At 37.8% G+C, this 17,899-nt stretch overlaps 1 pseudogene; it reads left to right on the forward strand.

The window, feature by feature from the left end:
• Positions 1 to 1,739: 1,739 nt before the first annotated feature.
• LOC103445279 (alanine--tRNA ligase, chloroplastic/mitochondrial-like) lies at positions 1,740 to 8,832 on the forward strand (annotated as a pseudogene).
• Positions 8,833 to 17,899: the final 9,067 nt, after the last annotated feature.

The following is a 17,899-nucleotide window of genomic DNA, read 5'->3' on the forward strand; positions in this document are numbered from 1 at the left end:
CATGAGAGGGACACAATATCATCCTACCCACACGCCTTCCGTTCTTTCGTTTATCACACGATGAAAGTTTTCATTATTTATAGCTTCCAATAACTCCCTAACTAAAATATCTGTACTCCTACTACCGAAGGAAAATGTGAGGGTGACCATTTTTTAGATCATATTTTGTAGGGGTGATGCTAAAGAGACCATGTTTCTAGACAATATTTCGTAGACAATATGATGGGGCGGATAATAGTTGGATTCCTTCTTTAAATGATTAAAAATTGAATCCAACCATCAACCGCTACATCATTTACAAAATACGGTCACCCATGCAATTTCCTATTTTATAGACCAAGTGATGAGTTGATTGATGGTTGGTTTCCTTCTTTAAATGATTTAAAAAAAGAAATTCAACCACCACAAAATGTGGTTTACAAAATATGATTTAAGTTGATAGTCTCTTTAACATCACCAATTACTAAATACACAAGCTTCATTCCAAAGATATAGGGGCCACTGCTAAGAACAAACACAAAAACTAATTACTGAGTTCCCTCAGTTATATGCCAAAACAGAAGAAGATAGGTCAAGGAGAAAAGGACGCATCAATAGACAGGTTTAAAGGCCTAAGCCGACGCATTCCTTGTCTGGTTGAATGCTTTACGCAAAGGAATGGAAATGCTGATGGATTCGCTTCTTGGGATTAATTATAATTTATAAGTCCATTTAATATGATTAGTATGACATTATATGATATCTATTTTACTTTGAATTGAACTGCTAGTTTAAAGCTTATAATCAATTAGATTAGAATTTGTAAATTCTGTACAAACAGCCTCATGACTATATAATTTGGGGTCCAATTGTTTTCATTTGAACCGCTAGATGAAAGCTTATAATCAAATAGATTAATTACAATTTGTAAATTTTATACAAACAATAACGGGTCCAATTGCTTGGTTTGTATTTGACTAGTCTTTTGGCTCATTCAAGCTCGATTAGTAAGTCAAATAACCGAGCTTCAACAGAATATTAGGCTTTTTTTTTTAAAAAAAAAAAGAAAGAGTTAATGTTGAGTTTTAGCATCTTCGGCTCATATAATTTGCAAGCAATTCATATCTTTTCATGCAACAACTCTCAAGTTTTGATTAGATTCAGCTCATTCTTGGCTTATAGATGTTACATTAAAGCTTGGCTTATAGATGTGAATTCGTGACACTATTTTTTTTACATAACTTTTGACACACGTCTTTGTGAGGCCTACTTCGTAATATATTTTAACGATTTGAACCGTCTATTTTTTAGAACATCATTCATAGATCATTCTAGCAAAAAAACATAGACAAATCCAAAATCATTAAGACATTAATTTGAAGTGAAGAAAATGGACGAATATGGTTCCACAAAGAACCCCTAAACCCTTAATCCACCGAACATATGGTTTCAGATTTGAGTGATTTTTGGTAGATATATTTTTTAAGTAAGATTAAAAAATAGACGGTGTCAAGGTTTGAATGTGGATATCATATATATTACTGTGTTTTTATTTCCTTAAGTTGAGCCAAACATAAGTTGAAGCTCATTTGAAGAATGAGTTGAGTCAAGTTAAAAGATCGAGTTCGTTTCTGTGTTGGGGTACTTCTATTCTGGGCCTTGGCCCATTACCAAAATCCACCAAAATCAATTGAAAGCTTAATTACGTGGAACTCTACAAAGGCCTTATCCTCTCCCTTGTCCCCAACGTATATAAACGCCCATTTGAAATTTCTCAGCACCAGTCGCAGGGCAGCCATGGAAAGCTTGAAGCTTTCACAGCCTTTGTGCGGTAGCCATGGCTGGAAAGCTCTCATTCCGCTTCCCACTTCTAGCTTGTTTCCCAGTTCAACTTTCCTCATCTACCCAAATCGTAAATTGGGCCTTTCCACCGGTACTTTCTTCTTCAACTCTGCTCTAATCTTTTGCTTTCAACTCAGAGATTTTCAGAGTAATTACTGAGCTTTCTGCTGTTATTCAGTCCTTGTCGAAAACCAAATTGGTTGCCATTTACAGTTCTTTATTTTTTTTGCTTGATTTGTGGTGCTATTAGCTCTCTTACTATGGAGTTTTTTTTATTGAACAATTATTATTCCCATTTTTTTGGGTGCAAGATTGTCTTTTGATATTGCCCTTCAAATTCACTGCAATATTACTATATTAGCATCTATTTGTTATTTGACGTAAGATTTCTTTTTTGCACGCACTTAATTTTTATTTAAAGTTTCTTTTGATAGAAATTTTCCTATTTGATTCTACCTTTTTGTTTCGTTCAAAATCCCCTAATTGTTCATGGGTTTTGGTTGCCGCAAATTAGCTCTTGTTATATATCTTTAGACCCCCTACACCTACATTGGTCCGGGATGTTGTTACATGTATCAACCATTTTATTTTCTTGACTTTTACATATATTTTGGATTTCATATATAGAGAATTTGTTCTGTTAATTCGTTCACATGAGATCATCGGAATGAAGGTTTGAAAGGAGATGAGTAGTCGGAGCATTTTCTTGCAAGTTATTCAATTTCTTGTATTAGGACTTTAGGAGTGAGTACCATATGCTACCTTTATATGGAGGCCTCTAATGTTTGCCTGTTACTCATATGGAACCTATATATTTGCCTGCATGTAGTAAACGGAAAAAAATTCTTGTTCATCAGCAATGAGAGGTCCCACTTTTTAATTTATATGTTTTATTGCATTGTGTTTGGTTCAGTGCTTTACATTGACTTCATGTTCACACACTAGTTTCTGAACATCGGTGTTTTGGAAAAAATTTCAGGCTTTATTACCACAGCAACCGTACCTCTCTTTTCTTCCCATATCTTTCCCTGCAGGTATTGTGCCGTCACACCAATTCAGAGCATGCATTTTAGCACTAAAAGTACACCAGGTTGCTTTGGCTAATTATCTATGAAGCATGGATACGGATACGAATACGGCGATACGATACGACACGACACGACACGGTGATACGGAAAATCTCCAAAAATTAAGATACGATACGCTATGGATACGGCAAATAAAAATGTATATAGCAACAAAAATATACATTTTAAAACATAATTCATCATTCAAATTCAAGTACATTTGAGTTGTTAGAGAAGAAATTTTCGAAATCTAATCCTCTTTATACAGTAGAAGAAGTGTGAGAGTCGTATTCATGGTTTTAATTAGAGGGAAGCTCCTTGTATTTAGCAACTTTCAATTATAGATGCCTCCTATTAATTTTCTCTTCCTCATTACCATTTTTTTGAAAGTGTAAATGTATCTTAAAAGCAGGATACGTGTATCCTAAATGTAGGATACGCATATCCATCATGTCAAATTCGTGTCCATCAACCAGAATACGTGTCGGACGAGTACCCGAGAGTATCGGGCAAGTATCGTATCCGATCAAGTATCGGCTACGGGATACGGGACCAAACAGAAGTATCCGTGCATCATAGCTAATTATATAATTTTTGTTTTAAGAGCTTATTAATTATTGTTGAGATTTTATATTCATAGGATATGGTTTTTACTTGCATACTTTTCAGCATCTGTACAGTCTGCAACTGATGGACTGGTGGAGGGTAAGTCCAAGGATCTCTCTGTGAGTGGGGATTCCATACACTGTCGGTTCCTTGTTTTTTATGCTACCTGTGTTCACAAGGTTCTTCCAAGTGCTTCTCTTGTGCCAGATGATCCCACAGTTCTACTAACAATTGTGGGAATGCTCCAATTCAAGCCTATATTTCTTGGTCAGGTATGACACAGACTTTCTAGAACCTGTCATGAGATAGTTATTATATCAATTGAAATCATAACAGCGTTAGTTGTGAAGTTAAAATTTTTCGTAAAGTAATAAAAGCAGTTTATTGGTGTATCATCAACGTCATATTAGAACCCCAAAGTTGGGTTTTTTTGAACTGCCGTACTGTGATATACATCGTACGCTATATTAGTTTATGTTATGTTTATAGTTCTGTTGTGTGGAATTTGTTTAGTTTTCATCCTGATCTTGTTGCTTTCTTACATTTTTCGAAAGAGAATCTCTAGCTTTTCTAATGGTGCTCACAGATCCTGTTCAGGTTCCTAGACAAGTTCCTCGTGCTACAACTGCACAGAGATGCATACGTACAAATGATGTGGAGAATGTAGGTCGAACAACTCGACATCATACGTTCTTTGAGATGCTGGGAAATTTTAGTTTTGGAGATTACTTCAAGAAGGAGGCAATCCAATGGGCATGGGAGCTTTCAACTGTAGAGTATGCAAAAACTTAATGTTGTTTATTGCTCATTTATGTTAATTTATAAGTTCTGGTTATTGTTTCAAGAATGATCACTGTTCTCATTCTTTGAATAGTAGTTAGCCATAGTATTGTCACCTAATTCACTTTATACATTACATTTGGGCAAACAGAAGCTCCAAAGAATCTTAACTCCTTGTTATAAAAATGATTTCTTATTTCCCATTCGTGCTCTATGAAAAAAGCCCCATCTCAAACTGTACTTTTTCTCGTTTTCCTTTTAGCAATAGTCCTATGGTATTCTTTTATATTTCATTTATGCTTTACTTTTCATGAGTGTGCATATTTTTATCAAGTTAGCTATACTTACATGTACATGTTGCATTTATCTTAAACCAAGCCAGTGATAAATCTCCTTCTGACTTTCAACATTTATGGTTGGTTTTATAATGTACACACATTTTCTTTTTACCTTTATGCCCACATGCAGTATCTTCTGATGAAACGGACATCTTTCTTTATCTTTGCAGTATGCTTCTGGTATCACAATCACAAATATCATATAAGACTCGGTGTTTTTTGTTCTCTACTCACTGTTAAAGTGTATCTCTAGTTCTATAACTGATGTTAAATTAAACCAATGTAAGAACAGAATGTGACATAGCATGGCTTTTGAATCAGATGGGCATTCCTGTTGAGCGTATAAAGAGAATGGGTGAAGAGGACAACTTTTGGACTAGTGGAGTTCCTGGTCCATGTGGTCCATGCTCTGAGATTTATTACGATTTCCATCCTGAGAGGGGATATGCTGATATAGTACGTATTTGGTTTTCAAAAAATTTCTTTGGAGGGGAGAAGTTTTAAATTCTGAACTACTTTACAGCGATGATTTTTCCTTCATTTACATTTGGGATGATTTAATTTTTCAGGTTCTGAATGATGATACGAGGTTTATAGAGTTACAACTTAGTTTTTATGGAATTTAACAAGAAGGATGATGGTTCCCTTGAACCCTTGAAACAGAAGAATATAGATACTGGGCTTGGCTTGGAGCGTATGGACCGCATTCTTCAGAAGGTATCAGTTGATTTGCTGGTTTTGCATGATAATGTATATAAATGTCTTTGCAAAATTGATACTTCTACTGTTTTACAAGAAAACCAACAGAGCATGTCGTTAACTGCAGCATGCATTGATTGCAACAAAAGTATCGTATGAATTTGTTCAATAATTATCAATTAAATCATGATTTTCTTGCAGGTTTCAAACAACTATGAAACCGACTTGATCTATCCAATTATAGAGAAAACCTCAGAATTGGCAAAAGTACCATATGACCTAGCTGATGATCAGTCAAAACTGAACCTCAAAGTATGCCCTTGTTTAAGAAACTGCAATCTGTTAAGTTTGTATTTTCAGCAAACACATTGGTAGGAATGCTCTTCCTATTTCAGATTATATGAGATCACATGCGTGCAGTTGTATATCTCATATCGGGTGGGGTTGTTCCATCAAATATTGGACGAGGTTATGTCGTTCGACGTCTTATTAGAAGGGCCGTTCGTACTGGCAGGATACTTGGTATAAAGGGAGATGGTCAGGGAAACCTTGAAGGAGCATTTTTACCAGCCATTGCAGGAAAAGTAATAGATTTGAGCACCCACATATATCCGGATGTGAAGGACAGAATGCCCCGCATTTTTGAGGAGTTGAAAAGGGAAGAACTTAAATTTGTGCAGACACTGGAGAGGGGAGAAAAATTTCTTGACCAAATGATAGTTGAGTCATTATCAAGTGCAAAAGAAAGTGGGATTGTACCTTGCTTGTCAGGAAAAGATGCATTTCTTTTGTATGACACATATGGGTTTCCTTTCGAAATAACAGCAGAAGTGGCTGAAGAACGTGGTGTAAGTATAGATATAAATGGTTTTGATATTGAAATGGAAAACCAAGGGCGTCAATCCCAGGCTGCACATAGTGCTGTTAAACTTTCCTTGGGAAATAGTGCAGATGTTGCAGACACCAAATTTCTTGGATACGAAACCCTTTCTGCAACAGCTGTAGGGGAAAGTCTTAAGTCAATGGGAACCCTGTCCTACAAGGCTACAAGTTTCCGAAGGAAGTGAAGTAGAAGTATTGCTGAACAGGACTCCATTTATTGCAGAATCAGGAGGTCAAATTGGAGATCATGGATTTCTATATATTCCGCAAGGTGAAAACCAATACAAGGCTGTTTTGGAGATAATAGATGTCCAAAAATCTTTGGGTAACATATTTGTTCACAAGGGTACAATCCGAGAGGGAGTTCTAGAAGTTGGCAGAGAAGTGGAAGCCTCAGTGGATGCAAAACTAAGGCAGCGAGCTAAGGTACAAACATACATGCAGGATTGGTTTTTCCTCCTAAATAATGAACATTAAACAAGCTTCAAAACTACGAGAGGTATATTCTGAGCTGAATTAATTGCAACTACAAAAGTCAATATATGGACCTATTATATGGTATTCACTAATCAATTAGAATATTTTCTATCTGAGGCGTTTTAGCTTGCAATCTGAACTATGTTTAGCTCGCTGCAGGTTCATCATACTGCTACTCATTTGCTGCAGTCTGCACTTAAGAAAGTTATAGGTCAGGAAACGTCACAAGCTGGTTCGTTGGTGGCGTTTGAGCGTCTAAGATTTGATTTCAACTTTCATCGACCACTGACAGTGAGCTTGTGGAGATTGAAGGTCTGGTTAATAAATGGGTTGGGGATGCAACACCGCTACAAACTAAAGTGATGCCTCTTGCTGATGCCAAAGGAGCAGGGGCTATTGCAATGTTTGGAGAGAAATATGGTGAAGAGGTATGAGTGTCTTTTGTATTACGGGACTGCTGTAACTTGTATAGTTTACTACTTTATCTCTAATATTGAATCTGCTTCTCATCTTCTCTTGATCCCGTAAACAATGTGTTTATTTCAACACGATGCAGAGTGAAATTTGTTGGTGAGTTTTTCACTTAACTATGACCTGCTGCAGGTACGAGTTGTAGAGGCTCCTGGCGTATCCATGGAACTTTGTGGTGGGACCCATGTAAGCAATACTTCTGAAATACGCGGGTTCAAGATAATCTCAGAACAGGGTATTGCATCTGGAATAAGGCGGATAGAAGCTGTGGCAGGTGATGCCTTTATTGAATATGTCAATGCCAGAGATTATTACATGAAACAACTATGTTCCACTCTCAAAGTATGTTTTCCTTTACTGTTAGATTCTAGTGTTTTTTTTGTCTCTTTTTCCTTTCTCTTTCACTTTTCTTTTCCAGTTTACGAATGCTGTTTGGTGCTTAATACTTCCCTTATTAATGGAACAATAAATTTTATTATTTAATGTTGCCTTTGTGAAGGTGAAAGCTGAAGAAGTAACAAACAGGGCAGATAATCTGCTAGAGGAGTTACGGATGAAAAGAAACGAAGCTTCTACCTTACGAGAAAAAGCAGCAGTTTACAAAGGATCAATCACGGCAAGCAAAGCGATTTCTGTGGGAACTTCACAAAAAGTCAGGTACATATTTGACTACATATTTACATAGGCCTTGTGAATATATATCCATTTATCAATTAAGCACCCATCTTTCTAGGGGAGTTTAACTACTATTTTTACTCATCTGAACCACCTACCTTCAAATGATAAGAAACTCATGATTGAAGTACTGAAGGATGCATGTAGCCTACGAAATCACGTAATCTTGTGAAAGTAAAAATCGAGTTATATTTAGTATTCTACCTGATTCTCATTTTCTATTTTAACTTATTTGGTTTGAACCAACATGAAAAAGTGGCTCAATAATTGAGTCCCCTCCTCATTGTTATTTGCTTATATTTTCGCACTCTTTGTTGAAAATATCGTATCACAGGGTACTAGTTGAATCCATGGAAGACACTGATGCCGATTCCCTAAAAAAGGCAGCCGAATATCTGATTGAGACGCTAGAAGATCCGGCAGCTGTAATTCTGGGCTCTTGTCCAGGTGACGAGAAGTTAAGTCTGGTGGCTGCATTCACCCCAGGGGTTGTCAAGTTTGGAATACAGGCCGGGAAGTTCATAGGGCCCATAGCTAATTTGTGCGGTGGTGGAGGGGGTGGAAGACCCAACTTTGCTCAGGCAGGAGGGCGGAAGCCTGACAATTTGTCCAATGCACTTGAAACAGCTCGGTCGGAGATCATCTCAGTTGAAAAGTCAAGTTAAAAGTCATTCATCAGGATTCTAGTTGACGAGTCTAAAGAATTATTATTTGTCATACGGTAGGAAAATGAATACAGGTACGTCTATTTTGGGGGAAATTGTTAAATATTGTAGAGCGTGGATAGAAAATAGGTCCATCAATCTCAGCTCAGGTAACCAGTCCCAGTTGTAAAGTTGCACATTTGCTTAGGGAAAACCTACCTGAGATGGGATTGAATTGGGAAGTTCAAAATTGATGGGTTTTCTTTCAGAGCATGTTTACTTACCAGAAATGTTGATGACAGATACAAAAGAAACTGCTGGGTTCTCTCCCGTTATTTATACGTATAATGACTTACCTTAAATTTTATATAATTTTGTTTCTTGGTCTGCAAGTTAGAAGTTTGAAGGTTAATAACAAAACACAGAAATCCTGAAATCTTACAGTAAACATGAAAGATCAAAATATTACTCCTTTTGACTTCATATTAAATTTTCTCTTTAAAATTGGTAACTTTCTTTCGTTTTCTATGTTAATTTTCCTTTGTGGAATTGTAGAATGGGATGATTCTGTTGGAAATATATGCAAGTCCTGATTTCAAGTCCAAGCAAAGATCGTTAACAAATTAAAATATGAGAAAAGAAAAACAAATCTATGAATCTTATTACGTAGAAAAACAAATTAAAATAAAGAACACTACAAAATCGCCAAAATGACTATATAACTTGAAAAGACTACATATTTTGTTAGTCTATAATTGGAAGATAGCAGGATATGGACTGAGAACATTAGGTCACTTGGTTCGAGTAACCTCCGACTTGATCAAGGATTTGCTTTTAGGGGATAAAAACAGCTTTGTTATAAAACTATGGAGGAAATTGTAGAGAGAAATGAGGAGAGAGAGAAAGAGTAGAGATGCTTATGAATAGTCACGTACTTTGTTCATCAACCTTGTTCGTTTGTTGTTTTTGATGCGCTTCTATAGTAGAAATGCTTATGAGCTGAAGTTTATAAACGGCACGATCTATATTTACTGTCATGTATAATTTGTATATTAACCTTGTTGGTTAATCGTTTTCTGCTTATACCTTCTTTCATTCTTAGTTTTACGTACATGGACATGGACATTATGCTTTGATCTTAAGCTCTGTCTGTCTTTTTCGAGCTAATACGCCCGTTTAATATGAATAAAATTCTTTATCTTCGTGTGGGCGTTCCGGTTGAGCTATAACGAGAATGGGCGAAGATGACAACTTTTGGACTAGTGAGTGTTGTGCTAGGATAGCACCAAACCTTTTAGAACCAACTCTTTGTAACCCACAGAAAATATATCAAATGAAATGCAAGAACAATATAGAAAAGACACCAAGATTTTAACGAGGTTCCTCCACAGTCAGTGTAACTGGAGTACGTCCTCGGAGCAGTAGGAGCTCACCCAATAATCCACTATCAACCAAATGGGAGTTTACAAAGTGTTGGCAATCTCACAACCCAAAAGCCCAATACACCCAATAGCTCTCACACACCAAAGAAACAAATAGAAAAAGAAATATAATGAATAATTTCTTCTCTATACATATAGCTCAAAGCTATTACAACAACAATTACTTTGGTGGATGATTACTAACCAATTGAAGCAGCAACTTGTTCTTCCTTTTGGGCTCTCTGAATTTTTCTCTCTATTTTTCTCCTCTAAAACAAAAGGGCAGCAGCTCTCTTCTCTCTCTCTCTCTACCACACAACCGAAATGGAAGAAAGCAACCAAACCCTCCATTATTAAGGAGCCAAAACTCACGGGTGGTAAACAAAAAAAAAGCAACCCATATTTTCTTCCCCAAAACAAGGAAATATGTTGTCCACTTTTGGTTTGTTTATTCTAAAGTATATGGCCACTTGGCCACATAATCCAACAATCTCCACCTTGGCCAAGTTCCGAAAACGCCATGATAAGCCAACCAACACAATCAACACACAAAAAAAAACACTCCCAATCACTAGCAAGAGAACAACTAATGCCGAGCCAAATGCTCCAAAACTCCTACTGCTCAACGCCTTCTTTATATAGGCATAATGTGAGCCAAGTTCAAACAGTGAACAAACTTGGCTACACCAACAACCTTAGTCAACATATCAGCGGGGTTGTCTTTAGTTGGAATCTTCTGGAGAATGATTTCCCCTTCACCAACAATTTCACGAACAAAGTGATAACGCACATCTATGTGCTTGGTCCTCGCATGATGAACCTGATACTTAGCCAAATAAATGGCACTCTGACTATCACAATGTACCTCCACCTGCTTCTGATCAACCCCCAAATCTCTAATCAGCCCATGTATCCAAATGGCCTCCTTTATAGCTTCAGCAACTGCCATATATTCAGCCTCTGTAGTAGACAAGGCAACAGACGACTGCAAAATGGACCTCCAACAAACTGGTCCTTTAGCCATAGTAAACACATAGCCTGTAGTAGATTTCCTTCCATCCAAATCACCTGCATAATCTGAATCAACATAACCAACTGCAAAATGACTAATACCAGAGTCATCCCTTTCAAAGCATAAACCAACATCTCGAGTACCATGGAGATATCTCAATATCCACTTATCTACTTGCCAATGCTCTTTACCTGGATTATGCATATATCGACTCACCATGCCAACTGCATGAGCAATATCCGGTCTAGAGCATACCATTGCATACATCAAACTACCAACCAAATTTGCATATGGTATATTTTTCATTTGCAGCTTCTCTTTATCATTTTTAGGACACTGTAGAGAACTCAATTTAAAATGAGGAGCCAAAGGGGTACTAACCGGTTTGGTTGAATCATGAACTCCAAACTTCCGAATCAATTTCTCAAGGTATTGTCTTTGATTCAAACTGACCAAACCCTTCTCTCTATCTCTAGTGATCTCCATGCCAAGGATCTTCTTCGCTTCACCAAGATCCTTCATCTTAAACTCATTCTTCATTTGCTTCTTCAATTTTTCAATCTCTTCAACATTCTTTGAGGCAATCAACATATCATCAACATATATCAATAAATAAATGAAAGACCCATCTTGCAACTTCTTGAAGTACACACAATGATCATATTGACTTCTAGAATAATTTTGGCCTCTCATAAATTTATCAAACCTCAAATACCATTGCCTTGGAGATTGCTTCAAGCCATAAAGTGATTTCTTCAACTTGCAAAACAAATTCTCCTTCCCTTTCACTGTATACCCATCCGGTTGACACATATAAATCTCTTCATTCAAATCACCATGTAGGAAAGCCGTCTTCACATCAAGTTCCACAAGCTCAAGATCATATTGTGCAACAAGAGCTAACATAATGCGAATTGAGGAGTGCTTCACAACCGGAGAAAAGATTTCATTGTAGTCAATGCCCTCCTTTTGTGCATACCCTTTAGCAACTAATCTTGCTTTGAATCTCACATTGCTTTTCTCATCAGCATCTTCCTTCTTGGCATACACCCATTTGCAACCGATAGCTTTCTTACCCTTAAGCAATTTAGCTAACTCCCAAGTCTTGTTCTTCAAGAGAGAATTCATCTCATCACCCATGGCATTGCACCACCTCTCCTTCTCCTCACTCTCAATGGCTTCCTCAAAATTGGATGGAATATCGTCAATGATAATAGGAAGAGCAAAAGCAACATAGTCACTATATCGAGCTGGCTTGGTAATCTGTCTCTTTCCTCTGTTCTTGGCAATAGACTCTTGAGGTGAAACTTGCTCTTCAACTTGAATAGAATCTTCAAGTTCAACTTCTTCAACATCCTCATGGTCTCCAACTTTTTCACTTGTAGTGGCTTCGACATCAGCGGAAATAGGATTTGAAGTATCAGAGGCAACTTTCTCAAGCTCCACCTGTTGGACATCTTTCACATTCTTCTCAGAGACTTTGTACATAATTTCTTCATCAAATGTCACATCTCTACTGATTACAAGTTTTTTCATCTCTGGGCACCACAACCTGTAACCTTTAACACCACTACTAAAACCAAGAAAGATAGCCTTTTTGGCTCTAGGATCAAGTTTATTTTCAGTCACATGAAAATAAGCAGGTGAACCAAAAATACGGATATAGTCATAATCAGAAGAAGGTTTTCCAGTCCATACCTCCATTGGTGTCTTACCCTGAAAGCAGCTGAGGGTAACCGGTTGATGATGTGACATGCATAATTAACTGCCTCTGCCCAAAATGACTTGCTTAAACTCGACTGAGACAACATACATCTAACCTTCTCAAGTAAGGTTCGATTCAATCTTTCTGCAACTCCATTTTGTTGTGGAGTTCCCCGAACACTGAAATGTCTCACAATTCCTTCCTCTTTGCAAACTTTAGAGAAAGGATCGGATGTGTATTCACCACCATTATCCGATCTCAAAATCTTAATCTTTCTCCCAGTCTGGTTCTTAACCATTTTCTTCCAACCCAAGAAAATGCTTAACACCTCACTCTTGTGCTTCATAGTGTAGACCCAAGACCTTCTTGAATAATCATCAACAAAGGTCACGAACCAATGTCTACCACTCAAAGAGGGAGTCGTTGTAGGACCCCAAACATCCGAATGCACATAATCAAGAATGCCCTTCGTCTGATGTACAGCAGTACCAAACTTCACTCTAGTTTGCTTCCCCAAGACACAATGCTCGCAGAAATCAAGCTTACAAGTCGTGGCACCTTTTAGAAGACCTTGTTTCACAAGCCCTTGTAGAGCTTTCTCACCGGCATGGCCTAATCTCATATGCCACAATCTAGTAGTAACATAATCGGATGTGCCCATATTTTCTGAGACTACAGATGCTTCACCTGTCACAGTGCTTCCTTGCAATAAATACAAATGGCCACATCGAGGAGCTTTCATCACAACAAGTGCACCATAAGTCACCTTCAATGTCTGCCCATCTGAATGAAATCTGAAGCCCTTGGCTTCCAAAGTTCCCAAAGAAATAAGATTTTTCTTCAAATTCGGTACATACCGAACACCTGTCAACTCTTTAACCATGCCATCATGCAACTTCAAACGAACTGTACCAATCCCTTTTGTTGTGCAAGGATTGTCATCTCCCATGAACACAACACCGCCATCAAACTCTTTCAAGCTTGAAAACCAATCCTTGTGAGGAGTCATATGATGAGTACAACCCGTATCCAACACCCACTTAGTAGCACAATCAAATGATGAGGAAGTGGTTAAAGCAAAATCAGAAAAATCTGTTTCAACCTCAGCAACATTAGCTTCAGAACTTTCTTTGCCTTTGGTCTTCAATTTAGGACAATCTTTCTTCCAATGGCCCTTATTATGACAAAAGGCACATTCATCCTTTTCCAAAGGTTTTCTACCTTTAGAGTTTCCTCTAGGTCGAGACTGTGATTTTTTCCTGCTAGAAGATGACCTCCTCTCCGATGATCTACCTCTAACAAATAAAGCTTCTGAGGTACTATCATGATTTTTATCTCTATGCCTCATTTCATAATTCATCAAGGCATTTGACACATCTTCAAATTTCACAGTTTCTTTACCATGCATAATAGTGGTAACAAAATGCTCATAAGAGTCCGGCAAGGAATTCAACAATATTAAGGCCTTATCTTCATCCTTAATATCCTCATCTAAATTTAACAAGTCGGCAATCAACTTATTAAAAGCATCAAGGTGTCTAATCATTTTTGTACCTTCTTTGTATTGGAAGCGGTAGAGCTTTTTCTTCAAGTGTAGCCAGTTCTCTGCACTCTTCGTCATATACTTGTCTTCCAATTTTTGCCACAACACACTTGCCAATGTCTCCCGCATCACAAAATACTTCTGAGTTTTTGCAAGGCACAACCGAATTGAAGAGCAAGCCCACAAATTTAATTTCTCCCATTCCGGCTTCGACATAGCTTCCGGCTTCTCTCCCAAAGCAGCAAGTAGATCTTGTTGAGCCAACACATCTTTTACCTCACATTGCCACATCCCGAAGTTGTTTGTGCCATCAAACTTTTCCACTTCGAACTTTGCATTTTGCACCGTAGTTCTGGCAAACCCGGAGCTGCTTCCAAAAGGATTTTCATCTTGCCCGTCTGACATCTTTGGAAACTAGACAGTACCCAAGAGCAACCAGTGCTCTGATACCAATTGTTGTGCTAGGATAGCACCAAACCTTTTAGAACCAACTCTTTGTAACCCACAGAAAATATATCAAATGAAATGCAAGAACAATATAGAAAAGACACCAAGATTTTAACGAGGTTCCTCCACAGTCAGTGTAACTGGAGTACGTCCTCGGAGCAGTAGGAGTTCACCCAATAATCCACTATCAACCAAATGGGAGTTTACAAAGTGTTGGCAATCTCACAACCCAAAAGCCCAATACACCCAATAGCTCTCACACACCAAAGAAACAAATAGAGAAAGAAATATAATGAATAATTTCTTCTCTATACATATAGCTCAAAGCTATTACAACAACAATTACTTTGGTGGATGATTACTAACCAATTGAAGCAGCAACTTGTTCTTCCTTTTGGGCTCTCTGAATTTTTCTCTCTATTTTTCTCCTCTAAAACAAAAGGGCAGCAGCTCTCTTCTCTCTCTCTCTCTACCACACAACCGAAATGGAAGAAAGCAACCAAACCCTCCATTATTAAGGAGCCAAAACTCACGGGTGGTAAACAAAAAAAAAGCAACCCATATTTTCTTCCCCAAAACAAGGAAATATGTTGTCCACTTTTGGTTTGTTTATTCTAAAGTATATGGCCACTTGGCCACATAATCCAACAGTGAGGTCACCGGTCCTTGCGGCCCCTGCTCTGAGGTGTGTTTTGACTTCCAACCAGAAAGGGGATACATCAGATGCTGTATGTGGTTGGTTTTCAGTAAAATTTTGTTTTAGTTGGAAGGAAAGGTTTAAATTCTGAATTACTTTGTAGGCTTTTTTCTTTACTTACGTTCAGGATTAATTTGTTTTTCAGGATCTCAACGATGACACCATATTCTTAAAGAGTTCTACAATCTAGTTTTCATGGAATTCAAGAAGAAGGATGATGGTTCACTAGAGCCCTTAAAAAGAGAAGAATATAGATACCGGGCTTGGCCTCGAGCGTATTGCTCGCATCCTTCAGGAGGTTCCGAACAACTCGAAAACACTTGATCAGACCAATTATGAGAAGGCCTACGAAATTGGAAATATGTCCTTGGGTTGCTGCATTCACCCCAGGGGTTGTCCAGTTGGGAATGCATGCAGGGAAGTTCATAGGGCCTATTGCTAAGTTTTGTAGTGGTGGAGGGGGTGGAAAGCCTAATTTTGCTCAGGCAGGTGGGATGAAACCTGAAAATTTGTCAAATGCACTCGAAAAAGCACAGTTGGACATCATCTTAGAACTCTCTGAAATGGAAAGTTTAAAGTCACAACGCCTTCTATCTTTGAAGAGGTTCAACTATGTTGTATATGCAGTTTGCATTGTACTCGTTTGTTTTCTTTGTTGTAATTAACCGTCATGTAGCGATACCTAACTGACACATTCTAACCCGATTAGCCTTCCAACTAAGGATGGAAATGCGATGACCATCACTAAATTGATGATAAAACCTCACCGTAGAGGTGACGAAATACATCAACTTAATGACAAAACCATGAGTAAGGAAAATGCGATGTGAAATACTTCGAACCGCTCACAATTTATGTGAAATCTCATTCCTGGATTTCATTGTTATAATCTACGTATTTATATTATTGAGATTTTTTTATTATTTTGGAAATTTTATTAAGTTATTTATATTTAGATTTTTAAATTAGACTAATTACGAAGAGTGAAGTTAAGAAATTAATCATTTAAAATTCGTAGATCGTTCGAGGTCACAATTTATATTTTCGAATAGAGCTCAATCTCACGAATGTGTAGGCGCAAACCGTTTGTGAAACGGAGTTATAACGAATAAAGTTAGGGTCGAAATGGTCATTTGACCATAATCTGGAAGCGCCATGTGGATAGCTATAAAGGAGAAAGGAAAGAGGTGGATGACTAGGATTGAAAGAAAATAAGAGAAATGAGGGATTACACGGGCCAATCAAAAATAAAGGAGAAGGATAGGGGATGAATAGGAGGGGAAATCAAGGAGGGAAAGGAGAGAGGTGATTGGCACCCAACTAAAAACCTTTCCCCTTGACCTGTTTCTTTCACCCCGATCCGGTTCGGCCAGCGTCCATTTCCGACGCCCTCGTGGCGTTTTCCGAGCAAATGGAAGCTCCCAATCACTACCAAATCATTTCCCTGCCACTTTCCCATCAATTTTCAATCAAACTCGACATGTTTGGCCTTGATTTTGCGAGGGATCCCACCGACAAGTCCGAATGAGCTCGGCGGTGATCCACCAAATGTTAAACGTTTTCTTTCAATTACCACCACCCAAACACTCCACTAGAGGCCATGAACAAAGCCCAAATAGGTTTGGGAGTGGCAGAGCACCGGAGGTGATGATCGAAACACACCTTTTTTAGGGTTTCTGGTAGGTTCGAGACAACTTGGAGCTTTTCCCGGTCAAATTGTCCTTAGTCACAGGTATGAAACTTTCTCCAATCATTGAGATCTATATTCCTGTAAAATTTGGTAATTTTTTGAAATAGTTGAATTTTCTGGCAAGTCGGGGCAGCTGATTGCCACCTGCGGCGGTGCGTGGCCAATGGACCAACGATGTCTTTCTAAGTCCAATTACATGCCCTAATTTCATAATGGATATTCGTATGACATGATTTGATTACTTGAACCTAGTTTCATTGTGATACATCGCTTGATCATTATACGAATCAACGATCTGACCGTTAGATCGTCACCAAACTTTAATATTTTATTATACGTAATATTTGAGGACCTTAAGAGCTTACAGATTGGGAATCTGATATACGGATCTTCCTGAATTGGATTTCTAAGTTTGTAAAATCAAACGTTGGCTGCCACTTGAATTTGAGATTGGCGGAGATCCGATAGTCGGATCGTGATGAGATTTTAGTATGCTGTTCTATGAGCATAATGTGGACCTTAGGAGGTTATGGATCCAAAATATGATGTGTGGATCATCCAGATTAAATTTCATAGGGTTGTGGACCCTACCGTGGACCGATGGTTGATTTTTGGTCAACATGTCTCGAAACGTTCTAAATACTAAATTTAGTACTACGGGATATTAAGTGAAGTCTAGTAGGCCTACATTGGTTAGAGAATGACTCGAATATATGTGATATGGATATTATCTTGACTTCTTATATTAATATTATTTGTCAATATGACTTGATTATATAAATGTGATTTTTATATATTTAGCCATAGAACTATGTTTATTATACATTATTTGGCCTATGTATTGATGATGATTGTGATATGTGATTTGACGTGCATATTTGAAACGAGGTTGATTTGCATAATTGGTATGATGTGATGAAATGT

The sequence above is a fragment of the Malus domestica genome, chromosome 05 (genome assembly GCF_042453785.1).
Source record: "Malus domestica chromosome 05, GDT2T_hap1".
Lineage (NCBI taxonomy): Eukaryota > Viridiplantae > Streptophyta > Magnoliopsida > Rosales > Rosaceae > Malus > Malus domestica.